The sequence below is a fragment of the Lepidochelys kempii genome, chromosome 7 (assembly GCF_965140265.1).
Source record: "Lepidochelys kempii isolate rLepKem1 chromosome 7, rLepKem1.hap2, whole genome shotgun sequence".
In the NCBI taxonomy this organism is placed as follows: domain Eukaryota; kingdom Metazoa; phylum Chordata; order Testudines; family Cheloniidae; genus Lepidochelys; species Lepidochelys kempii.
Genome location: NC_133262.1, coordinates 36,668,605 through 36,689,614, shown reverse-complemented (window position 1 = coordinate 36,689,614; position 21,010 = coordinate 36,668,605). Strand labels below are relative to the sequence as shown.

The 21,010-nt window shown below is 39.9% G+C and overlaps 1 protein-coding gene across 14 annotated transcripts in view; it reads right to left on the bottom strand.

Annotated features, from left to right (window-relative positions):
• IQSEC1 (IQ motif and Sec7 domain ArfGEF 1) overlaps positions 1–21,010 on the bottom strand; it is a 718,643-nt gene that overhangs the window by 265,371 nt on the left and 432,262 nt on the right. Inside the window, exon 1 of one of the 14 annotated variants that reach the window (XM_073352211.1) lies at positions 17,779–17,859. The exons of the other annotated variants lie outside the window; for them this stretch is intronic. The gene's annotated coding sequence lies outside the window, so the exon portion shown is untranslated. Of the gene's footprint in view, positions 1–17,778; positions 17,860–21,010 lie in introns of those variants that run through there. 14 annotated transcript variants of the gene reach the window in all.

The window sequence follows — 21,010 nt, the reverse complement described above, 5'->3', positions numbered from 1 at the left end:
TATGGGTTAAACGCAGAGGCTGCAACCTTACGAAAGTGTTCATTAACAAATTAATTTGGGGGTAATGGCACTCCAAACCACAGATGACAGAAGAGCTTAACTGTGCATTTCAGCATGACCACAATAACCACTGATAGAACCAAAAGGGAGGAGGAGGTCATTTCCCCTTACTCACCAGCTAAGGAAATTGGCTCAGGACACATGTCTCAGACTCGTATGAGGTATGGTATTAAGATGGGGGACCCCAAGCTGCAACGGACAGAGGCTGTCACTCCCTTTATTCCAAACCAGTGGCCAGGACCAATGGCTTAATAACTCCCCAGGCTGAGGTTCAGGCCCACAACTGTTGCATATGAATCTGCTCTGCTCTGGCTCTGGCAACCCACTACAAGTTGTGACAACAGCCCTGTATCCCCCAGCCAGGCCAGACATCCTGGATGCCAAGTAAAAAAACCCACAAAGCTGTTTGCCAGTTTTGGTGTGTGAGAAAAGCCCTTCCAGACCTCAAGAAAGGCAACTGACCACACAGATGATCCAAGAGATCCAGCACATCTGTCCATGGGATGGAAGAGGGGCAGGAAGTCTGGGTGCCAATTTAGGCTTCCTACACCTGGGAGACTTCCTACACAGTGCCAAGGAGCCAATCAGCTCCCTGAATCCCCTGAAATGACCAACAGGACCATAGGAGGAAGGAACAAAGCCTGATCCCACCATTGTCCCCCTCACACTTCTGCCTGCAGGAACAAGCCTGATTGGCTTGCGCCAGGGACGGCAGACAGGGCATGTGTGGGTGTGGATGAACAGCAAGCACTGCAGGAAGGGATGAGATAGAGAATCAGCTGCCACAGACTCCATAACGCAGATTTCTGACTTTTCTTGCCCTATCAAAACCCTGCTGCAGCAAGTGAGATAGGCAGTTTAGTACATGATCCACAGCTTCTATATATATATGGCTGGAACCTCAACCCCTCATAGGTCCCGTCTGCAATATTCTGAAAGTGTAATGGGGATTTAAAGATGCCGTAAGGCAGTAACTTTGGATTCCACTAACAGAGGGGAACCTTCCAGTCATGTGCTACCTGCCCCTGGCCCCCCTTTCCTCACAGAGTAGGGAATTTTCCAGTATGTTCTGGACTGGAGGTGGGACCATAACTTCACAGCCATTCCACCAGTACCCATGCCAACCACTGCAGAATGTTTATGATTTTGCGAAGATGAACTTCTCCCTTAAATAAGCTTGTCTCTCCCTCAGTGGGGACTGCCTTCTTAAAGATTCCTTTTCAACATGACCCTGTTTGACCACACAAAGTAGGGCCAAGAAAAACTAGCTTCCTCCCTTAGAAAGCACTGGAAATCACAAAGCTGTATCATCAAACTGTTCAGATAACACTTCCTTTTTATTCTATTTAGGAGACATTTGTGTAATTCAATCTTCTTTGCGATTACCGTAGATATAATGATTTTAATGTGTCTTATTACATGATAGTTTTCCTTTAAGCTTTCATAGTCCATAGTGTCGAGAGGGGAGAGACTTGTAGGGACTGATCAGCATAAGATAATGGCAAGGGCAAATCTAATAGCCAAGTACTAACCCTGTGCTGTGTTACAAACTTCTTATACTATGTGACGTACTATGAAGAGTATTTCTTTGGTGATCTATGGCGGGTGTGAGGGGATGTTTGGGCTTCTCACTGTGTTTCCACAATGTTGTCTTACTCACATTAGCCACTCAACGAGAATCCATGCATTGGGATGGAGAGACAGCCACACTGAGCTGCAATACACAGTCCTACAGGTGATTTCCTGTCTTACAGCATCAACTCCATTGAGTGACATCAAATTCCTATAGGAAAACACTTCTTTCTTTCAGAACAGATGAATGCAGGACTTTGACTGCTTTAAGTGAATGTCTACAGCACTATACACCTTAAGGTTGGTACAGGCTACATAATCCTTTGATTAAGCTACATATCATGGTGAGACACTCTATGGAAGGATAGAAAGATTTTCAATGCCAAAAGAAAACCAGTGTTCTTCAGCTAGCAGCTAAAAATCATAATAAGGATCAAGATTAATTCATCTTAGCTGCAACAAACTGACATCTTAATCCTGCTTAAAAATAAAGATCTTTAAAGATATCATTTCTTGTCCAGCAAGTGCAACATATTTGAAACAATAAATAAGATACAAAGTTATGCTATCTCCAAAATGGTAGTAGCTTGGGGAAAATAGCTGACAGCCTCTACAAAATGTTTGATATGCAATACTCCTTAAATCTGGGAGCAGTGTAGTATACAATCAGTTTAATGCAGAAGAAAGGAACAGCGGCCTAAGATATTAACTGTCTAGAACATTGTACAGGATATTGCTCAGTGAATAATATTGTCACACAATCTCTTCAATGCAGATAGGAATTTCTATTAAATTGCGTAAAATGTACTGTAGAAGAAATGGAACTCACGTATAGTGAGTTTTGATACTGCGATATTCCACTGAGTGAATTATTAAGAAGACTGAAAGTCCCAGATTATTTCACTGCACTGCGATGTGCCACTCACAACTAGTGATAAAAGTTTTCACTTCAGTAGTATCTTGCTGATGGGGATCTCTAAGAATTTGCCCACATTAAAGGATTCAGCCTCAAAGTGGGCCAGGTATCACTATCCCCATTGTACAGGTGAAGATCAGGCGGCTTAATTCTCTAACTCAATGACAAAAAGATCATGCACTCTCTCTCTCTCACACACACACACTTACTTGATGCCACAAAGAAGTGATGTAGCAGAGCTGGGGACAGAACCCATGTCTCCTGCCTCCCAACATTGTGGTTTGGGCACAAAAATCATCCTTCCATATTTTGGTTTTCATTTTTAACAAATCTCCAGGTATTTTGCCTAATTCATGTCACTAGCCTGCACTCTTACAAATAGTCCCGATGAAGTCAGTGGGAATACTCGTATGAGTAATGCTTTCTAGTACTATTGAGAATCACAGAGTTGGAGCCATAATAAGAACATTTTGTAAGGAAAATAATTACTACATTAGAGGGCTCCAATTTACGAACATAATAGCCAAATTCTTGCCTGTTATAACTCCAGGCAACTTCAGTGGACACAGTAAGGACCATTTTGGCTCATTATGCCTCAGTACATGCAAAAACATATGAACTTTCTGTGAATAACTTCCATTAGCATTAATGGCATTCCAGGATGTCTCATTTCTCAACCACACGATGAGAAATACCCATGTGTTTTCCAACCCATTCCTAACCACGGAGAAAAAAGCAACACGTAAAATGCTCTAGTTTTTAACAGTGTCATGTCTGTTTTTATAACTCTGCTTTTCCAGAAGACATAATGGGCTATGTTCTGTCCTCTGTACATTCATATTTATTTCCTCAATTGTTTAAAGGAATGTCTGTCCTGAAGGCACTTGTGCTTACTTAATATACAAAACCAAGGATAGAAATCACAACAGGTATACCTTTGCTGTATAGCTCCCAAAATATAACCTCCCACATTCTGCAACCCAAATCCCTTCAACCCATCCCCTCAACTAATGAAGTGGGCCTTGGTTTTCCCTGCATATCTGCCAAACCTCCTGGGGGACAAGTTTCAGAGTCAAGGTCCTCTCTCAAAATATGCCCTGCCACCAGCCAATTCAAATGTTAAACTAGGAAGTTGTTAATTAGGGTGCCTCCACTGACTACCATTGTGGTAGTGCTCTATGAGGATAGAGGCAGTCTGTCAGTAAGCCAGGTACCAAACTATTTAGTGTATGCTAAATTAAAATCAAACCCCAAAACTAATGGGAAGCCTATGCAGATGTGGGTGTGAGCAGTGGTGTGATATCTGGTCTGGATGAAGCTCCATTTAACCAGTGAGCAGCTGTATCCTGCATTAATATAAGAAGTATCAGTAACTGTATGTTTCTTAAAGTTCCTAAAGTCTATTCCCCTTGCAGCAACACATGTGGTCAAATTCCAAGGAGGATGCTTCCCTCAAGGATCTCTCAGAAACAAAGGAGCAGGACTCTTCTATCCCATCTACCTGTGCTAGAGATTACAGGCATGTCATCACAATCTCATTAAAAGCGGTATTGAAGGCAGATGACAGATCTAAAAAAATAAGCATGGATGTGTAATCTTCATCCGTCACCAGGATGAGATCATTATAACCAAAGCAATTAGAAAACTGGATTGCATTGATTTCATTGGGGGTGCACAGGTGTAAATAGGAGAGAACTGGGGAAGATTTTAAAAAATATGGGCTAGATTCATAGCTAGTGTAAACTGGCATCAGTTGTATTGAAGTCAACAGAACTACATAAGTTGAGGATGTAGCCCACGTACTTCTAAGCTGTTTTTCTGTCACACTAATGCTATCTACTAATTAGACTCAAGTGGCTATAAGATGAGGATATTATCGAACTTTAAATGCGTCCCTTAAAAATGGTCTCTCTATTTTTCTCTTTTCTAATCTACACTACATACTTCAGTGACTCAGGCCGCAGTCCAGGAAAGCACATAGGCACGTGCTTAATTGCTGGTGACAATAGGGAAACTTTCCTGAACTTGACCTAACAGAGACCTGAAGATTCCACAGAGTTCTGTCAGGCATGTGCATGTACAAGAGGGGGAGACTCCCTCAAAGGACTGTTGAGTTCCCAGTGGTAAATCATATCATGCTTTGCAACCCTTAGAACCTAGCACGCTTGTCAAACTTGCTAATGGTTCAAAGAGCAGATTATATGAGCCTTTCCCAGCTAGCTGACTGTGGGGGGAAATACTGATTTATTAGAATATTTTTCTGGCTCTCTATCTACCATGTAACAAATGACTAAGTGCCCTGAAGGGGTTTCACCGCAGAGGAAAGAACAAATCAAGAAAAACAAAGCGCTAGGAAGTCTTTGAATGTACTTCCATTTGACATGCCGGAAATTTATGTAATTTATGTTGGGCTGTGTGCAAACTAAATGTTTCCTTTCCTTTCTGTTCCTCTGCTTTAGGGATGAGCGCTACATGTCACAAGGTTCTAGGATTCCATCAGCTCAGGAGTACTGGAAAGGCTGCAATGTGATTATACGAGTGCACCGAACCATTCATCCTTCTGTCATGCCTTTCAGACTGTGAGTTACAATCATGGTACCATGATTAGATTTCAGATTTATAGTATAAGCAATAAGGTGAGAAGCCAAGTTATTTTAGCAAGACCATAAAGTAATTACACAATATTTAGATTGGGAACTACTGTTGTGTTCAGAACCCAGTAAAGAGCATAGAGGTGGCTTTACCAGTATTGAGAGGACTGCTGACTGGTGAGCCTGTAAATTTTCTACACAGAACGGGCAAAATTACATAAGAGTACCAGAATTTGATTAATTATAAAGAAAGCTGTGGCCTTCATTCCCAACTCAGTAGCTGTGAGCAATTAACGTTGTGGCAATAAGGAAAATAAGCTCATTAAGAAAAGGTCTAGTTTGAACTTTGTGGTAAGAAAGGATTTCACTAGAAGCCTTAGAGGACATAAGATGGCCTGCTCTTCAGTAGGTTTGTTTTTTTAAATCACATCCCCAAGTATCAATAACTCTGCCAACCAAGACTTTTCACCCACAGAACGGCTGGCAGCCACATTTTTCAAACGAGTTCACCAATTTTGTGCCTCCGTATTTGGGTGTCCAACTTGAGACCTCTAGCATCAGATTCACTAAGGGTACATCTACACTGCAGCTGGGAACTTACTTCCCAGCATGGGTCAATAGACAAGCACTAGCTCTGCTTGAGCTAGAGCACCAAAATAGCAGTGTCAGCAGGGTGGCAGCTCAGACGTGTCACCTGAGCACAAACCTACCTGAACCCTCGTGGTGTGTACTCAGGCAGCTACCCTGCGCCACCACCCTTGCTACCCCCGGCTACACTGCTGTTTTTAGTGCTCTAGCTTGAGCCAGCTAGCGTGTGTCTATTAGCCATGCGCAGAAGCACACTCCCAGCTGCAATGCAGAGATAGCCAAAGATGCTGCAAGTCCCTTGTGCCTCTGAAAATCAGGCCTAAAGAGTAGGTCTACAAAGCAAAAGCTGTGTAGGGGTGAGGTTAGCTGAGCTAGCTGGAATCCAGGTATTGCACAGTACAGAGTTCAAAGCAGGTTAGTGAGCTAAGGACTGTGCTGGGCTTATACTACCTGCACTGAAGCCCACACTGTGATGTCTTCATTGTTGTTGTTACCTGCACTAGCTTGAGTAGGCTAGCCCAGGCACAACTTTAGCTGTGTAGATATGCCCAAAGTGTCTTAAAGTGTACACCCAACAACTGATGCAAAATCTTCTGAAAATCTGGTCCTTATTGACTATCCAGATCAATGCCATTCAAGATGGCAGTTCACCATAAGAACTAGCCTGTTCATGTTAAAATACAGGTTTAGCAAACCTCATTACTTGAACAGCATTTTTATTACCCCAGAATAACTACATACAGATCTGCTTCTTGTTGCCAACTCTTATTGCAACTCTTATTTTATTTAGGAACCATAAAACCAAACTTACCCACATAACATATCATGGGAATTTATTTATGTTTCCAAAAAAGGAAGAGAGAATGCACTGCTGATGTATGGCATCCAATTGTATATAATTTAATTTATAGACATTAAAAGTTTCCAGAACTACTGTGTTTAATCTTTCATGAGGCAAGTGTCCAGGATGCTAATGTAATCTGAGAATTGAAATGTTTGAAAATGCCTTGTTTAACAATATGGCTGGATATTTCTCAATGTTGTGGTGTGTTAGATAATTACTAGAACTAGGCAAGGGGGCAAATCTTCAGTTTGGATTTAATTCCACTAAATTTTCCAATTATCTGACTAGATAATTGTATGGCTGCATGAGCTAAAAAAAAGGAATTCACAGATGTTTATCAGAATGCAAAAAATGTCTAATTTAGTCAAAGCCCATATTTTAAACCATAGTTTGGTTAGGCTTTAATAATTACATATAAAGCATTACTGCTGTACCCGCAGAAATGTGCTAAGACACACTATTTTAGATGAATAAAGAAATGTGTGACTGGAATATCATAAGAGGACAAGCTTCGGAATTCATGGCCGACTCTCCCACTATGTATACACCAAGTTTCAGATGGTCTCTTTTCCATAACTAATACATAAGGATGTTTACTACAGTCAGAACAGGATAAACTATTTACAGAACTATCAGATAGGAGCATTTTAACCCTTTTTCTGTTTATAAATCATCTGTGAACAGACTTTGATGTTTATGAATTTGTTCATTATTTGAAAGCACTTGAACACTTTGTGCTTATGGGGTTTTTGTGTGAAGAATATACTTTGAGAGGAGGTCATCTTTGACTAGGCACTATTCTTGGTATGTGACTGATCACCTAAGTCACATGATACTACTTTCACTCAACAGTAGAGGATAACCAGAGAGATTTCAGAATGGCTGCATAACCACTTTTAGTACAAACCCTCACACAAACATCTGCATAAGTTTTCATAAGACTTCTGCTTTTTACAAATATTCTTACACGCACATACGCACACACAAATTCACTTATTATATGAATGATAATAGAAAATGAATATAAAGGAGAAATGAGTAAAGCTGAAGTGGATTTGTGGTGTTATTCAAACAAACGTTTGTTAATACTTTCTAACAGTGCATTCCTAGCTACAGCTGCATTGCCATTACTCTTATGTGCAGCTCCACACAAACACAATATAGCACAAATGTGACTGACAATGAAATGAAGATAAAAGGAGGAAGAGAAGTCTGTGAGACAGCAGCGCAGGCGGTCTCCCAGAGCTCCATTACATTATCTCCTGAGAGCATGGCACAATTTCCTTCTGACTGAATCCTTTAAAAATGTCATTAGAGTGTGGAGATTTCTGCAGGAGTATTTCCCGAGATCTACATTCACAAACACTATAGCTACTGACAGTAGAAAGAACCAGTCAGCTCAAATACCAAATACATTTATGGCTAGAATTAACCCTGCTATTGGGTAGTGCACAGCTGCACTATCATAGGGGGACCACAGAGAATTACTTTCCCTGCTCCCACCTCGTTCCAGCAGGTAGTAATCTGCTACTGAACTATACCTGTAGAGGATACATTTCAACCTCCCAGCTGAACTCTGCTGGTCAGCACTTTGGGTGCATGAAACCAAGGCTCCGCCTATTTCCCACCTTTCTCTGTCCACTCCCTGCCCTCCTCCTTAAGGCACTCTGTAGAGAGCCATTAGCATGCTGCACCTGCTCACTCCCAAGTGCCTGGATCTAAGCTCTGTAGAGACCGTGCAGGGGCATAGAGGGGATTTTATTCCCCTTTACACCCCTATGCAGATGTGCAAACAGACAACATGGAGCCACAGTCTGGGCCATATAATCTAATTTTTCACAGGCCATCACAACACTGTTTCGGATCTGCAGGAGCAGCAGTAACCCAAGTCACAAATTCACATAGTGTTCAATAGTTCCTACAGATTCAGTGGTTACAGTCAAACACTATCAACTGTTTATTTGCATGCCAACAAATAACAAAATCAGTCTAATTCGATTGATATTTGAGATGAAGTCAGGCTACTAAGAATGTTTACCATGGACCAATGCAAACAGGCCCTTTATTTCCCAGGAAGACACTTACTGTATATAAACTGCTTAAGTGGGTTTAAAGAACTATGTACACAATACTTGAATATTATGATTAATGTGCTGTTTCTTATTACATTAATGTGCTTTATCAGTCAGTCATAAGATGAAATTTCCCTTAAATACTAGGCACAGAAACTTGTGAAGAGCACACATACTGTAAACATTTTAATAGCTTCCCGCCTGTATTTCACTACAAATCCTCTGGACTGCCAATGGGGTTAGAATTCTGAAAGCAACTTTGAAGAGGTTTAACAACTGGTAAATCAAACAACATGCAACCAGCAAACTTTTATAGAATCTGAAAACAAATACAACTGGTTCTATATCAGCATGTCTGCTGCAAAATAGATTCATACAGATTAATAGATTCCAAGGCCAGAATGGACCATTGCGATCATCTTGTATGACTTCCTGTATAACACAGGCCAGAGATTATCTCCAAAATAATTTTTAGAACAGATCTTTAAGAAAAACATCCAATCTTGATTTAAAAATTGTCAGTGATGGAGAATCCACCACAACCCTTGGTAAAGTGTTCCAATGGTTAATTACCCTCACTGTCCAAAGTTTATGCCTTATTTCCAGTCTGAATTTGTCTAGCTTCATCTTCCAGCCATTGGATTGTGTTATGCCTTTCTCTGCTAGATTGAAGAGCCATTATTAAATTATTAAATATTTGTTCCCCATGTAGATACTTATAGACTGTAATCACTACATTGTCCACCAGAGATGGCCAATGGCTCCCTGCCTACTACCTGCTGGAGACCGCACACAGAGTTTGGAGCACGTTTGCATCAGGAGTATATTTTCTTCCTGCTATTTTTAGCTCAAAACAGGGAAAACAGATAATTATAGTGAAGCAGTGAAATTGTCTAGAAAAAAAGAATTGTTCCTTATTTTTCAAACCTCCCATCCCAGACAGGTTTCATCATGGCTGCCACTCTCTTTAATTTCACATTTGTTACCCAGACTCTAATTCTTTGGCATTAGAAAGTTAAGTGCCATAACAATGATAAGATAGATGATCTGTCAAACCTCACAATACAGCATTTGGCTGGAGCAGCCACCACTTCCATGTTTGCTTCTAGCCACAACAAGTCTGAATTGTTTGTATAGAACAAGATGTTTTCCAACCCAAGAGTGTGGTAGGAGGCACCTTGTTTACATGGAGACACTATTTACAATAAAAGCATTTGTTTTGCCACCATAACAGCCCAGCCAAAGTTCTCAATGGCAAAATGAATGTAAGACTTTTAGAAGACAGAATACATTTACTGATTGTGGAAGACAAGCGACTAATGAAACGTGAAACTAAAGCATGGGAGCAGGTAGGCTGGTTTGAAGAACAGGGACAGGTTCCTACTGTTTCACTTGTGTAACTAAACCCCTGCTTTCTTTGTTCTTTGTTCATCCCTGAGCCTCTGATGAAACTGTTAAATGATTTGAATAATGCACAGTCCGTGATACTTTATTATTTTTAAAATAGGCTGCTTTTACGCCTTGAAGCATTAAACAGGTACAAATTTAACTCACTAGTTTACAGAGAAGAAAAAGGCCACTATAGCTATTCACTCTGCTGTTGACTTTTCATCTGGAACACAGCATTTCATTTGCAACAGTAAATTAAATACTGTTTCACTGATATCCAATGACTTGTTAAAAGGATTTCAAAAATATTTTTTGTGAAAGATATGAGTAAAATAGAAGATGTGTATATGTGGACTTTAGAAAAGCCAAAGTCATTTGAGGAGAAGCTTTGTTTACCACAGTAGCGATCTTGTCAATTTCATGGCCAGATGATATCGACAGGGCTCAGCTGACATCTCACAGATTAACAAAGAACAAAGCAGAGGGAAATTGCTTTAATCAGACACTGCGTGGCCAGCAAGCAAGCAAACTTATTTGTCAGAAACATCTGCTGCATCCAAGAGAATACACAACGGGCTAGTCACCCATTCTCTCTCCACTGTTACAAATACGTTACCTGATTAACACAGACATGGGATTTAAATGGATGAAATTATTTTAAAGTGACCTTTCTGGTGTAAGCATAATTTTCTGTGTTATAGCAGCACCTACTATGATCTTATGATGAAGGGTCAGTTATTGTGTCTGGTCACACTTTTTCCTGGGACACTTTTTCATCCAAGATGACAGCGAATAAGCTCAGTTTTCAGGTCTACTGCTGCTTAAGGGAAGGGCTCTGAGTGACTGCTTGGGAAATGGTCCCAGGAGTGGGGGACAGAAAGGGGAAGGAGGAGAGCAAATTTCTTTGAGAAGACTGGGCTCTACACTCAAGGGTCATAGACAGGGTTGATTTTATCTGCTTTACTGCATGGGTGCATCAGCTAAAAAATGATTAAGAGATCACAAAATACACGTGGACAACAAAATGAATGAAATGTAAATGAATACCATAATGTGATTGGAAACCACCCAAAATACAGTACACAATCATTAGAAATTAGAAAAAATAGAATTAAAATATAACCATGTCTTCCCTAAAAGGCCTCATAAAACCTTTCTTTTATGCACAGATTGTTTTCAGCTGCAATAACAAAATCAGAATCTATCTAAGCAAATGGCATTTGCACATGCATGTTGGGCATTTGGACTTCTAACTACCCAACCTGTCCTTGTAAATACCATTTGCACATTTAGTCTCTGTCTTTTGTGAACACAAATGATTGTGTGTACAGAAACTCCAATTTACTTTAGGCTGAGCTCATAAAATCAAATAAATGCTCCATTATTTTATGTCTTGTTCTCTCCTACTCGACTCAGCTGTCAGATGTTATAACTTTGTTTTTTCTTTTTTTAATCTCTGTCCCTACCATGGCATCTATTGGTGTTGTGGATATATTTGGGATTTTGAAAGAAAATGTAAATGATATATCAATAAAAGCATTAGCAATAGGGCTGACATACAACGAGACAGTGTCCCTTTTTGAAATGAGCCACGTGTCTTCATTTAGGAGCCTAATCCAACACCCGTTTAAATCTATGGAAGGATTCTCATTGGACTTCCTGGAGAGGAAGGATGGACCAGTGGTTAGGGTGCTACCCTGGGACTTGGGAGACCTAGACTGAATTCCCTCCTCTGCCACAGACTTCCTATGTGACCATTTAGGCCCAGATTTTTAACAGTATTTAGGCGTTGTTGCGCTCAGTGTTACAACACCCAACTGATTTAGGAACCTAAATCTTATGTTCAAAAGGGATTTAGGTGCCTAGGAGCCTAAACTCCATCAGCAGTTAATATAAGTACCAAAGGCAGAGATAGACTTCAATGAATCAGACTCCTAGAAGTTTCCTGTGATCATTAATGCATTTGTTCAGCAGGATCACTTTTACCATATGGTTTTTAACAGAGACGTCCCTTAATGAATAGCCACCACACCTTTTGCTATGAGCCTTTACCATACAAGACGGAGGAAAACAAATGAATAGATGCCCCATTTTCCTTCAGTCATTATCCTTCCCCACTGCCCCAGGCAATAACCCAAAGAGTAATCTCCTACAGAGATTTTCATTTAAGAATCTCAAAGCTATTTCAAGGATTGGTAAATATTATCATTCCCTATGTTACAGATGAGGAAACTGAAGAGCAGGGTGATTAAGTGACTCATTCAAAGCTATGGAGTGGTGGAATAGGGAGGATAAATTTAGCCCAGGCATAAACAGCCACAACTCCCATTGACTTCATTAGAAGTTGCGCCTACTTATGTCCCTACTAAATTTGATCATAGGTCTCCTGCTTCTCAGCTGCTGTACTCATCACAGCATGCTGCCTCCTTCTGATATATGCTAAGGATATTTCCCCTTCCCCCAGAACAGCTGATTAAAATAAGTCTGGAACTTTAAGATCATCCTGTATATCAACAGAGGTAAGAACTTCATTTCAGAGCAGAGGTTGAGTCTGTATCTTTGTCAGCAACCAGAAAAAACAAACTTCTAATATGACTCAGCTCAACAGGGTTGTTATTGTGTTAGATGATTCAGACTTTCTTTGCAGCTGTGTCTGCTTACAGATTTCCCCACCCAAACAACAGTACTTGCTATACTGGTGGCAATGCCCATTTTGCAAATTTTGGAGTATCCACAGATCGATTGAATCTGCCAGACATTCTTAAAGCTGCTTGTAAGGGAGACAAAGTTAACACGGACAAATCACTTGTAAATGAGGGCCTGATTCTCCTTTGATTTGTGACCATGTGCATGAGAAATAACTCCATTGGAGTAAATGGAGTTATGCTGGGGGTCCAAAATATTTGCTTCAAATCTTGTTACTGTTTCTACCCCAGCAGAATATGCCCAGTACAGGTTTCAAATAAGATTCCATTTAAGTATTTTGTACTGTTATCAACTTCATGAGTCAGAGGCACTTTCCTAAGGATAAATTCTATGTTAACTTAATAGGGGAAAGAGCCATATATAGCTGGCTAACACTGAAAACTGTTAAGACTGCAAACTGCATACGGTCAATAATATTAATAAACTAACACAGACTGTTAGCTTTCAGCAAAGAAAAGTTTATGGACCACAGTGGAAAACACATGCACATTTTGCCAGTTTATATGTCACTTCACTGTCTCCACATAAATAGCAAGTAATAAGTTCATAAAGGTGCAGGTTAACATACATTAATTCCTTTTTATTTGTGATTCACGCTTTCAAGAGACAGTAAAGCACGATAAGCAAATACTGTGAAAGCTTTGAAATGCACTGCCCCAGAGCTCCCTCTAGCAACCATTTGCACGAATCTTAGTGTCATGTAAAATCTATCTCTGTTGCTCATAAAAATATTCTTGATTAGAATACTCATAATATCTACACATCTAATAGCAAATAAAAGGTGCATTTTGTATTTCTATTACAGTGATTCGTAGTATTTTTCATGCCCTAGTATTTCTATACTTTGCAAACTTACATTTCCTAAACAATTTCAGCATTTGTAATGAAAAGATTAAAAGCAATGGTTAAGTGTGACTCACCAAAATGAGCACTTGAATGTAATATGAGCATGAAGCATTAAATAGCAATTTTCAAAACAATGAACAACTGAACCAAATGTGCATCTGTTTAATCTTTGTCTACACTGGAATGACAATGTCATATGTCATCAACACACTCCACAGCTTTAATCAACTTGGTTTACATAGTTTGAAAACTCTTTAGGACAGGTTTCAGAGTAGCAGCCGTGTTAGTCAGTATTTGCAAAAAGAAAAGGAGTACTTGTGGCACCTTAGAGACTAACCAATTTATTTGAGCATAAGTGAGCTCAAATAAGTGATGAAGTGAGCTGTAGCTCACAAAAGCTTATGCTCAAATAAATTGGTTAGTCTCTAAGGTGCCACAAGTACTCCTTTTCTTTAGGACAGGGACTTTCTGTGTGCAATGTGTGTATACAGTGCTTAGAACAATCAGGCCCCAATCCCTGACTCGGGCATCTAAGAACTACTTCAATACAACAAGGAATCCGGCCACCAAACTTCTTGTTGTTTTTGTGGATACAAACTAACATGGCTACCCCCTGATATGTCAATGCAAATAAAGATGATAATAATTTACATTTTAATTGGCACGTATTGGAATTACAGGTAATTTCCACGTATCTGTTTCAAGTAAGGGCCTTTCTCACCACAATGAAATTGAACTACTTATCTTTTGTGAACCTTGAGTTAGTTAAGATCTTGGGAAAATTTTAAAATGTTGATCTGATTCTATAATGACACCTATACGGAACTGTTTCTGCAAACAATCTCTCCATTTTAATAACTTTTTCAGTTAATTAATTCTTCTACTCATATAGTAGATAGTTATGCAATATTTAGATTTTCCTAATAATGAAAGTTATTTTAAGATACAGTCTACTTCTGGAACATAGGTTCTTCAATATGTCATGGTTTGGACTGCTCTCTGCTCCATCTAGTGGCATATAAAGTCCATGTTGTTCAAATATTCAGTAAAAATATGGACATCATTTTGAGTTGCTAAATAGAACAGTATGTCCTACAGTCAAAGAAATTGAAAGTTAACTTCATATCTGCACAAGGGAAATGAAAGTAAGCAGCAGTTGCAATGCATGCAAAGTACTGAAGGCTGTATGATGTATGTGCATTGTAACCAAAACCATCCAAAAAAGAAACATGACTAAAAGCTTAATATGATCACAAAGAAGCGCCTGTATTCAAAATGGAAAAATAAAAATGAGCCAGATCTTAATCAATACCAATTTGCAAGTGCCTAATAAAACATTTTCTATGTGAAAGCACCCAAGCGGTAGCTCTTCTTCAACGCTTAACGCAAGGGCACTCTGGAATGCATTCACACAAAATAAGTGAATAAACCATGAGAACAGCAGCTAAACGATTTCCCCCCAGTCTTCCATATCAAAGATGTATGTGTTATGGTCCATTTGTTGAACGATTCATTCATGCACAACTAGAGGCATCCTCCACACTCCCAACTATGGAAAGTATATAGAAATCAGAAGAAAAGGGAAAGACAGTTTTCAATGCAGCCCTTCCCTTCCATTTTATGACAATGTGCACCGATTAGGTCATCTGCTTAAAACTTGGATGAGGTAATTAGAAAAGAATTCTACCCAGTTCCAGTGCTGAAGTCTGAGATATACAGCACGTTTTATTTAGCTAGCCATTATTTATTTTAAAAGGAAAATGTGCACTTCTCCATATCTGACTTTCACTGCATCAGTGAAGGTCAGCTTTTCTGGTGCAGAACAATGCATGGTTTGAAGATAGCGTAGTTACTGACTTGAGAGTTTTGTAACCACTGAGGACACAAATTTTGCTTCTAACTGGAAAGGGCAAAATGCAGACAACACCAAGTGATCGTATTCTCTTTGCCACAGACAATAGCACAGATCTGCCTTCGACTGCCTTTTCTCATGAGAGGCATTATGAACTGTAACTACATTCAGGATGATGCTTTCTCTTCATTGCAAAAGGCCTGGCACCCAGAATGAATGCTTTTGGACTTTCATGTACATACGTCTTTCCTCTATTTTTCTTCAAAACAAACAAACAAATAAAATACAGACGCGAAGATCTGACAAATCCCTGCCTGTGGAAGAGAATAATTACTGTGCTTCAGATCAGTACACTGAGTGGAGAGAGGTAATTATTGTTTACGCTAGTGACAGAGATAAGCAAGTCAAAATAATACAAATCCCTACAGTTTCTAGCCAAGCGTAACAAGTCTGTGAGAAATTCCTGCCGAATTAATGGAAGAGATAAAAGGCTAAGAAAATGTCAGTGACATGCAGACATTTTAATGTTCTACTCTGCCTAACATGGTAAACATGAGAACACTGATACATCTGTATCAAAAAGGATAAATCCTTTAAACAACAGTTTCAGCATACATGATCTGCAAATTCCTCATAGAGAATGAATGCCCATTAATGCCACTGTTATGCCATATGATTGGGATCCACATGAATCAGATGCATTCAATCCCCAAATGTAGGCTCAAGCCATATAGTGCTCTCAATCTGCACACACAGATTGAGGGTAGTGTAAAACCTCTTACAAATGGACAAACAGTACCAGGGTTTGCATTCCTTAAGGCCAAATTCTTCCCCAGGTATGTGACACATGTATCTGGGGCATGGTCATGAAGTAATCTAAAGAATGGCATGACATGGGGTAACTGGGAGAAAAATTGAGGAGCAGGCAGTCAAAAACTGCCCCAAAGAGCAAATTTCCTATTTTCTGTCCTCCAAATGAACAGGCACATTTTGGGCCATTACTGGACCTTGAATTGTGTATAGTGTGGAACAAGAGAAGAATATGATGACCCTTACCCTGCCTTGTCTCAGTCTGCTTCCTTCCCTGATCCTACTGGTCCCAATCCTTTCCATCCCCTGTCCTTACAACCACATATAATTAAGACAAAACATCAACTCTTTTGCAAGCCTTTCATCTTGCCCTCCGCCCCCATCCTCTAACTCCATTTAAATCCCCAGTAGTTCATATCCTTTAGAATTATATCTTGTGGTGTGATAGACCTAACGCCAAAGTAGCCCCTCTCCCAAGAACAATTTCTTCAGCAATTTTCTGCTCCCCACTAACCCTGATTGGGAACCATATGAAACTGAGGTGCATTCAATCCCAAAATGTGGGGTTGCTCTATTATAGGACCTTTATTTCCCAGAATATCTTTCTGAGTCTGGCCCTTTAAGTTCAGCAGAGCCAAACAGCTGCAGCCCTCAAACGGTCATTTGCAGGTGGTATGTTCTAGTTCCATCCCTCTTTTCCACCTACCAAGTACCTGTTGGGTTTCAGGAATTCGGAGCTCTTGGATGCACATGGGCAGTTCACATTCACTGTAGTGGGAGCTACATAACCATCCACGGACATATCTGGGCCTTTACATGATACTGTATATAGCTTAGAGAAAGATGCACTTATTCAGTTGGGTGTGTTTATCAATGCCTAATACAGAATATGACTCTTTCACAAACATTTAAATATACAATTGGTAGATTTACAGACTTTTAAAAAACATTGAGAAATGCAGCTGTTCAAAGCCTAGGCAAATATGGTTCTGCAGCTACAGTACCCATCTGGCAGAATCACCGGAATAGTCAGACGACACCTACAGTAGTAGAAAAGCAGTTGAACCTAAGTCCCAGGTTCGAACATCCCTAAATACTGGTCACATTTAGATTTGGATCTGCACTATGCAGCTAAAGCCCAATTTTGAAATATGCATTCAAGACTGTTCCAAAAGGCTTAATGCAATACATGTTCAGAGAGAACAAAAATCCATTTGAAAGAAAATAAATCACATTAGTTAGCACATCTACTGCCTATAAGAAATCATTATGACTGCATGTGATAACAAAATGCACAGTACGCTGGGAGATTTATGGCACTGTTTATTTTGGTTCAAAATATATTGTGCATTTTACATTTTTGTTTACATTCCATATGCATTTTAATCAGTTGGCACAGAAAGAGTGAGCCGTGAAAGCTTGGAGAAGAAAGTGCAGAGTGGAAGTTACCAGGCATTCTGAGTAAATTTAAATTCGATGTAAACCAGAATCTTTAGTGTCTCCATGCAAGTTAGTATCAGTCCCATACACACCAGCAAGAGAAAGAAGAGGAGGGAGATGGAATATACAGATGTGGCCCTCTGACTGCCCACTTAGCGACCCAGAGCTTCTCTGTTATCTTGAGGATGGACTACTAGACCCAGAAGGTGGACAACAGAACTGGTGGAGAACATTATCTTCCCTGCCAAGGTGGGCAAAAAAGAAGAGAGAGAGAGAGAGAGAGAGGAACAGAATCACAAGGGAACAACATTTAGGAGAATTAAGCTACAATATTTAAAAACAGTACAGCCAATCTATAAGCAATGGAAGGTAGCCCAGTTGCAAGGCTCATAAGAATCTTTGAGAGAATATACATGGTGCTTAATTCTGAGCCTCATTTTCAGTAGATTTCATGCAATAATCAAAAGACAGCACAGACCCAGGTTAATGTTTATGGCAGTAAAGACTGTATGAGGTGGAAAGCTTTGTATAAAAGTGCCTAGCTACTTTTTAGAAGGGTGATTTCTATTTTTACCACTAGAAAAATGATTTCAAATATTCAAAGTGTACAATTCACTGAATTTCTCACTCTGCCCCAATCTATTGTAGGATAAAGGTCCTTGGTTTTAACTGATCAAAGAGACAGACTCCATGAGGACTTCCAACTGTATTTAATTGAAAATATAGGAGAGGAGGCATAATTTTTTCAAATGGTGATTTACGCATAGAAGTATTTCTTACAAATTTGGGCTGTACTCCTTTTTCTTTTAAGCTAGGTAGAACTCTGCTTTCAGAGTTGCCAGCATCATGAATAGTGCTACAAATCAGAAGTTACATATGCTATTAAATTACAAAAGCAATCTGGAATACCTACATCTGTAATGCTATATTGTACTCTATGGTGGGAGGAAGTAGAGGAAGGGATGCCAGCTTATCAGGAAGCTTGCACAATGTCACTTCTTTACCAGTAACACCACCACCAGTGGCCATTTTCTTTAACTATATAGCAGGCTAAAGAAGAAGGATGGAAAGGAATATAATGAAGGAAGGAAAACAAGAAAATCTAAAGACAAAGAGTAGCTCTTATGATAATCTACCAATTGATTTTAACAGTGTATTGGCTGTGAATGTGTAGATTACAGTTTTTCCATATCTAGGTCTTGTAGGTCAGAAGGTGGAGAAATTGAAAGTATTATTCTGTTTTTATACTAGCTTTTCTGTGCAACTTGGCAATATAAACAGAATGAAAATTATATGGCACTGAAATCTCTTATTACCAAATATATTGTTTGATTGATTCTTCGGATCTCTGTTTGGAATTGCTATATTTCTCTCAGGAGCCATCAAAATTATGAACTTCTGCTCCAGTTTGCATGAGTCGTGTCATTTTTATCATTCTGATCAGTCTGAAATAATATGGTCTGGCATTAACTTGGAATTTTAAACAAGAAAATCATAACACTTAAAAATGTGTTAAAAAGTCATAGTTAGCAAATTGCTATTTTGTTGGAATGAAGATACCTTCCCAACAACTGCTGGTGTTTTGTGAAGCCTTAATAAGCTGTCATTTTAGCCACTCAGTGTATTCTGGGAAATGTAGCTCATTGGACACATCTGTATCTGTGATGGACTTTTGGCTGGAAAACCACATCAGGACACCCTCACTAGTAGATTGTGGAGTTGGGAGGCTCCCTGAAAGACATAGCATTCTAGGACCAAAAGACATTTCTATGTGAGATTTTACAGAGGAGTTTGGGGTATTTTCTCTGAGACTAGGATACATTGTGCTTTTGTTGAATGAGGGAAGTGAATCTGAGGGCAGAAAAAGCTATTTTAACCTGAAAAAATTAGTAAAGTTTCACTTGCAGGAATCTAACAAAAATTGATTTTTCCCTGATTGTGCTGACTGTGCAAATATTTCACAGAACACTTGGAGAAACTGATTGTGAAAAAGAAACCTGCTACTTATACATCAACAGCTAACAGCTAGGCATTTGGTTTATTATTGGAGGGTGGATTTCCTTATTAACCATTACTGTAATATTTGGCTACACGGATTACTACTGGCACAGGCAAAAAGGATGAGCATGATCAAACATTCTGCTATATTTGATGCAGTGGATTGTTACACATTAGCCAACGTTGCTGGTTAAAACTGAAAAATTCTGTATTGAATTTCAGAATAAGTACGGAATTGTCAGAAGAATAATTTTACCTCACAGAGGTGCTGATTAAACATTATGCAGGCAGAGAGTGCAAGAAAATCATGGGGTTTCTTTGGTACTATAACATCCTTTGCAATATCTTTTTGTTTTCAGAGGCATCACTGGGGAAAAAAAAGACAAGAAAAGGAAATCTCCAGTTTCAAGAGTTTAGAAAACATCTTTGGATATGACAAGGCATTTAGTTTGAAAATATCAGTAATGAAAGCTGAAGAGGGTAGATGGAGGAGTATGGTTGGGAGCTGTTATTTCATGCACAATAAAACAAAGAAATAGTATTCATATGAAGAAACAGATCAGATCAAATGGAATTCAGCCTTTCAAACAGTTATTTCAATGTCTTTCAAGCATTAATGTTAAACAAATCTGTCCAGTTGTAGTAATATGTAAATGCTTATATACACACATATGCACATATAGTACAAATATGTATATAGAGGTATATTTTCTACACACACACTCTTTCTCTCCCGGTTATCCTCCTATTTGCACTCAACCATCACAGCTTCAGTACTGATCAGATAGATGTAAGGCTCTGTGTTTGTCACGGAGGTTGCGGAAGTCATGGATTCCTGCGACCTCCGTGACTTCTGCAGCAGCTGGTGCGGCTGACCCCAGGGCCGCCCAAGCAGCTGGCCCTGGGGCCACCTGCTTGAATGGCCCTGGGGACAGCCACACTGGCCGCTGCTGGAGTGGCTTTGAAGCCAGCTGCTTGGATGGCCCCACAGCCAGTTGCATCAGCCACTGCTGTGGTGGCCCTGGGCAGCGGCCAATGTGGCTGGCTCCAGGGACCACCTGAGCAGCAGTCCTCGGGGCGGCGGGAGGAGCCACAGCTCAGGGGCTCCCGACAGCAATCCCGGAGTGGCTGGAGCAGCAGCTGGCCTCGGGCTTCCCCACAGCATTGGCTGCAGTGGCAGCAGTCTCTCGGGGCTTTCCCCTCCTGCACCTGGAGCGGTGGCAGGCCCCCGTGATATTTTGTTTTTTTGCCCATGACCAGTCCATGTCTTTTACTAAAAATACCCGTGATTAAATCTTAGCCTTAATCATATGTACAGAAGCTTGA